The 6,330-nt window shown below is 39.2% G+C and overlaps 1 long non-coding RNA gene across 1 annotated transcript; it reads left to right on the forward strand.

Annotated features, from left to right (window-relative positions):
• Window positions 1-3,506: 3,506 nt before the first annotated feature.
• On the forward strand, window positions 3,507-4,630 carry LOC137990594 (uncharacterized). Its single transcript, XR_011121524.1, has 2 exons — window positions 3,507-3,689; window positions 4,428-4,630. It is a non-coding gene; the product is annotated as an uncharacterized lncRNA (long non-coding RNA).
• The last annotated feature ends 1,700 nt before the right edge of the window (window positions 4,631-6,330 follow it).

Below are 6,330 nucleotides of genomic sequence, written 5' to 3' on the forward strand. Positions count from 1 at the left end.
ATGCAAATACACATACAATACACAAAGAATCTCAATCCCTGGAGATATGAGTTAGCCGATTTAGTCTATTAGCGGTTTCCTTTCACGACTGCATTTGATCATTTTCATGGCAATAATGGGATAATTAACTAAAGGAGACTAAGACACCGACAAACTGAATCGAAATTCGCTTCTTGAAAGGAGCAATGTGGCCACTGAACCACCCGTTCAATAAACACGTGAAAAGCAAAAACCTTTGTTGAATTATACGCAAGCATATTTGGCGAGCCAACAAGAGTAAACGCTTCCCATATTTATTTTTTGACAAGTTTGTTGTTTAATTAGCAAATTCTTTGGCTCGCTTAACATTTCAAAATTGATCTTAGCAAGGACGAGCTCTAATAGTCGGCAGTGTTACGGTAATTGTCCTTATGAAGAGAAAAGGTGTCCATGCGGGAACAAATCCAAAATGTTGGAGCTCAATGTTTTTCGTACTCTCTTAGAATGGGTCTAGCAGAAGAAAAGCCAACTGGAGGGTTCGGATGCCACAGTCTAAATTTTCATTTTATTTTGGTTTGTTTGGCATTCTCATTGGTGCGGAAGGTGATGAAACCCGTTGGTCATGAAACTACCCTTTCCATTTGGAGAGCGGATTCTCTGGGTGGGCTGGTAGTGTCTAAAGAAATTAAAATCTACAGACGGTTTTCAATCTTCAATGTCTGGAAACAAAGAAAATGGAGTGTAGAAAAATAAGAGTCAAAATTTATCTCATCATGGTCCTCATATTGCCCCACTGATTTACGTTGCTTGGGTAGCGGCCATTTTAAACTTAAACTTTTTTCTTTAACAAAAAAACAAATCGAGTAATCAAGATAGGATAACATAGTAAGCCCTTATTATGACTTAATAATTAAAGGAGGCTCAATTTGGTTTGGTTGAAGATGATCTAAGCGTACTTTAGTGTAGAGTAATACAGCGACGAACTCTCCCTAAAATACAACACAGACTGATATCGTCCATGGAAGCGCAATTCTACTTTCAAATAATTTGAGTGCGTCTTCTTCCACTATTGCCCTATTACTGCATAATTGTTTAAATACACTCTAGCTGAGGATAAAAAATGAGCACGGAGCATAGATATTTTCAGTGTTGCTTGAGCTTCAATCACTTTGATTTGAATGAAGAAATATTATCGTCATGAGATATTTAACCTCGACGAATTACGAGTTGGAGCTTAATCCCAGTAATGAATGACTTCAAAGGACTGAGAGTATGGCTTCGCCCTTTCCTTGCCGAAACGAGATGATTGTCCGTAGCACGGTCAAGCGACTTTTATCTACACTGACCAGGAGAAAAGACAATCGTGCACGACTGGCGTCGTCACTTGTTGGAAACCACGAGGACGCACACAAGAAATTTAGGAAACACTTTGATCTCAGGCTGTCCGGGATTGTCCCGAAGTGGGGAAGGCCTATATGTCCAACTACAGACCTTCAACGGCTAAAATGATCCACACTGAAGAAGGGTTTGATATCCGAAACCTCTCTGTTTTAAAACTAATAATTTTGAGACACTTTCAGCATATTTTCGATCATTGTATCAATCTACTTATTGCGCCAGTGCCACACACATCACTTGCGAACTTTCTGTTCAGTGTACAATGCAGACATGGATTGACCTGGATTGGAAACGAAACTAAAAACGAGAGAAGAATAAACAACAATCAAGGGAAGAGTTTGTTGAACTGCTGAAAGAGAGAAAAATTGAGTTTAGAATTTGAATTCATAGACTTTGCGATCTTAGTAAAGGAATCGTTCTGCGTTAATAGTGATCGCAGCTAACTGATTTTTTTCTTGTGGCTTGATGAGGTTAAATAGGTTTGCAAACAAAATGACATTCAAAACACAATTTATCGGGGTATTATGGTTCTTAGTGATCGGTACGCTTTGAGTGAAAACATAAAACAGCCGAATCCTATTTGCATACTCACGTGGAGAACTTTGTTGGGTTAGTGTCTGTGCGTGTACGCGTGCACAAATGATTACAGTAATGTGATTAAGCCCTTATGAAAACCACCAAAATTAATTTATGCAGTATCGTCACTTTGTTCAGCTTGTGGCGTCCTGGTGTGGAGGCTTCGAACCACAGGCCCCAGGTTGATGCTACTTTCATGTGTGAATAGACCAATTTCGATGTATTAAAATTCAGTCCAAAACAAAAGGCATCATCTCGAGGCTCTGGGGAATAAACTCATACTAATCCTGATATTTATTCCCAGGAGCCTCGAGATGATGCCTTTTGTTTCGGACTGAATTTTAACATATCGAAATTGCTCTATTGTGAATGCAGCTTTACGATTCAAACACCTAACGTTTGGACACTCCTGTCTTAATAAAACGCATAATTTTTTAAGGGATGCGATGATGCTTCTTACAAAAGCACTGGCTGCACTGCTCTCTGCGGGGTGATCTGCCTCTTTTTCGGCAGTAATAATAATCAACTCCCGATGAATTAAAAAATTACTTGTCAAGTAAATGATCTTTGAGTAAGTGAGCTGAAATTAGGCGGCATTCTGTTTAACGCTTTTGATTTTAACTACCCGCTGTCTATACTTCCATACCAACTTGGTGAGATCGATTAAAGCGACAAATAGAAATTGTTTAATAACTACGGTGGCTCTCAAATGTTACGCAATTCATCTAACTAAACCCAGGAACGTCTGTCCAGAGTTTTCAACTGTTAACTAAATCCCCAGCTTGAAAAGAGAGTCTCATCTATTTTATCACAGCAGGCTGCAGTGACTTTTTAAATTTTCTTTTAATGTCTGCCGACAAAAAAAAAATGTTGCACCTGTCAAGGGACAATAATCAAGACTTCTGCGAAGGGGCTGATGAAACTAAAACTATGATCGTGATCACAGTTTATAAACAGAGTTTGCTAAATGCTTCTTTGAAAATAAAGGCCGAGTGTAATAAGCTGGATGAAAACAGGAAGTTGTTATGTCTACTTGAAAAGCGCATAGAACAACCTGCAACTGCAAAAACAAAACGATGTGAGAGAACCTTCTGTTGTTGTTGCATTGTCATCAGTTGAAAACGAACATTGGTGAAAAAGTACACTAAACCAAAAATGATATTCATTTATTGGAAATGTGTTCAAAACGATATCAACTGTAGATTCTTCCCTTCTCGCCATTCAAAGGCTAAACTAAACAACTCAATTGGCGGTTTCCTTTACCATTTCAGCGGATAGTATTCAAAAGGATAATCAATGATCAAATGATTAAAGCAAACATCGACAAACCGACACGAACGGACCAAGATCCGTCTATTACAAGGAGGCGTTTGGCCCTTGGACCAAGTCCATTTTCTAATTGGTTTGACAAGTTGACATTCAAATGGGACGGGAAATTTTCAGCTCGCTTGATTGGAAACTTATCGCAGTGAGGATTCTCGTCCAATCAAAAGTGTTAGCGAAGAAGACACAAAGGACTCAGAACTATAAAGGACAGAGATCAGAAATGTTAGGCCTCAATATCTTTCGTTTGTTTGACGGAAAGGTCAAGTAGAGGAAAAGTCAACTGCATGGATAAGATGTTACAGTCCAAATTTTTCATCATTTTGGTTTGTTTGGCTCTGTTGTCCCTGTGGAAAGAGGCTGAAGGACTTTCTGTGCCCTTCCCGCCGGGCATAAAAAGAGGAAATTTTCAGGTCAGGTTTGATTCTAATGAAATGCGGACTCACCAAAAAACACTTTCCATGCTTAATTAATGCCTCGGTCCAGAAAGGCGAAATACAAGTCCATTATACGTAAATGCATGGGGAAAATGCAAAGGTGTCACTTTGAGTCACCGATTGAAAAAAATGCCGTTTAACACTTTAAGTCTATAGTATGTTCACTCGCGTACATAATAAATCACGTGAGACGAGTTTATTCTGGTTTTTACGACTATTTTACCCATCGCTGGGTTACTCCTCTTCATCTCTTTCCCAGAAGAATACCGTAAGACCCCAGCATGAGAGTGCAAGTTAGTCGAGACTCGTCAAAGAAAGATTATAATTGTACTTGTGATGGTGTTCCATTACATTTGTGTAGTATTCCTTTATAGTTGTGGAGCGTGGTACCATTCCATCCCTTTATACCTGCCTGACATTATTGAATGTGTACAGAAAAGAACAACACCAACTACTACCATTACAACAAATTGTCCCTCGATTAGTTTTGATGACGGTAATTGAAAGAAATATGTAATATTACCCATGTTTGCAATGAAATTGTGGATAACCTCAGCAGTGTAGTTTGATAAAAGAGTCGGAAATGTTGCAGAGGTTGATAGGTTGGCAGTGCCCTAACAGGCTCTTTTTTGAAAAACAAGTGTCTTTGAAAGGCGTCCGTTCAGACACCCCTTAATCCTAATAACCATTCGACATACTTTTAAATCGTTTCAGACGACACAGCTAAACTACCGACGTAGTTTGTGTCAAGCTGCCAGTAGACTTGACTGCGCGAAGGAACTGCAAGACAAACCAGAGGAGACGTGAGAAGCCACCATGCGAGACATCATATTTAGACCTTAAATTCCTCTCTCGTAGTAAGGCAGTGATACCAGAGATAAAAGAAAGACCTAATAAAATCTAAGAAATATAACATGGCCTGAATTGTTGCTTACTTCGTGACTATCTGAAATCAGTGATCGAAGACTGAGTTTGTTAAGTTGGTCTAATTAACAGGAAACTCAAATTAAACAATAAAGCCGTCCGAGAGCCCAGTAACGGCGAACACCAATAGATTCAATAATTACAAAAACACAATGGCTAAAAAGCCATGTAAGGCGTTTTACATTTTTGAACCTCCGAGCCTGTTCCATGCAGGCTTCCAGGTGGTGAGGACGAGCGAAAAAAATGTCCGGATCTTCCTCCCAACTACGCAAATTGACCAAATTCGAGGTCACATAGAGAACGTGACCACCCGACGATAAATTTCAGGGGCACCCAACGTCAATTTTCGGAAATCTCTGTTCGGAAGACGATTTGAGATCTAGAATTTTCGTAACATTTGTTGCAAAATTTATTGCTTGCCTGCCTGTCCTAGGTTTTTCGAACATCTAAAAAATTGTATAATTGCCCATTTTTAACGTATTTTTACCTCACAGAGGTCACCTAGAATTTTCGGGAGCTTTTTTTCTGGCTAAGTTTTTCGAAAAAGTAAGTTTTGATCCCTAAAAATTTCGGGCCACTAGACTTTCAGCTAGGAAATCCGAACAGATAAAAAATTTTTAGAAGATAAAAATATGCCTATATCTACAGTTTAAATACTAAAATACGTTAAACAATGCTATGTTTAAGTGGTTTTGAACTATATTCTCGTTGGGTGCCCCTGAAATTTTCGATTTGCAATCAAAACTTTCAGGCCATTCGAACAACTAAGCGTGTTCAAAATGTGAATCTCCGTAAAAACGAAGGGTTTCTAACTTACATTCCATGTATTCCTATTCCGGAATACGGTCAATCGAACGCACCCTAAGGAACATGTTTAGTCTCCAACTTCAACATCACTTGTGTTTATGCGGAAATACATGCCATAATCATCACAACTTGTTCCTCACTCTACACCTTAATGAGAAACATAGACAGTTGCCACAACCTTAACATTTAAATTACCCCAACAATCACCCTGACTCTATTGCTGTTGATGGGAAACATTCAATTAATTTCCAAAGACCGTTGACACAAGTTGCCAAGAAGTCCAATTTGTCCTTCCGCCAGTAATTTTTCGCCACCTTAGACCGTTCATTAGAGCCAGTGGCAATTTTTTTTAATGACAAAATTTACGACCAGGTGAAGCCCAACACTACGTAAAGAGAATTTGGTGGAGTGGAAACACCCTGGACGGAATCTTTTGTTTCCTTGTGAAGGATTCCTCGACGATTCGACCAAGTTCTTTATGAAGGGGTGCGGTACCTCACTTGATCGTAAGCTGATAGAGGCCTGGGGCCCGTTTCTCGAAAGGCCCGAAACTTTACGGGCCATTTTCGGGTGTCACAATTCCCTTTGTAACTCAAGAACGGAGAGCATTTAATTCGTCAAACTTCACAGTTATTTCTCTATTTGTTACCTTGAAAACATGTTAAAAGATCTGCTTTCCAAAACAAGCGGTTGGCAATTTCACAGATGGCTTTTCGGGCCCGAAAAGTTTTCGGGACTTTCGAGAAACAGGCCCCTGGACCCAACACTGACGCTTCCAATAATTTTTGTCGCATTCATAGTTTCAGCTAGTCTATAGTATTGAGTGAATTCTATATACAATATTATAAACGGCTTGAACAAAATCCCTCTATTTAAAAGAATAGCC

This window comes from Montipora foliosa, chromosome 2 (genome assembly GCF_036669935.1).
Source record: "Montipora foliosa isolate CH-2021 chromosome 2, ASM3666993v2, whole genome shotgun sequence".
In the NCBI taxonomy this organism is placed as follows: Eukaryota; Metazoa; Cnidaria; class Anthozoa; order Scleractinia; family Acroporidae; genus Montipora; species Montipora foliosa.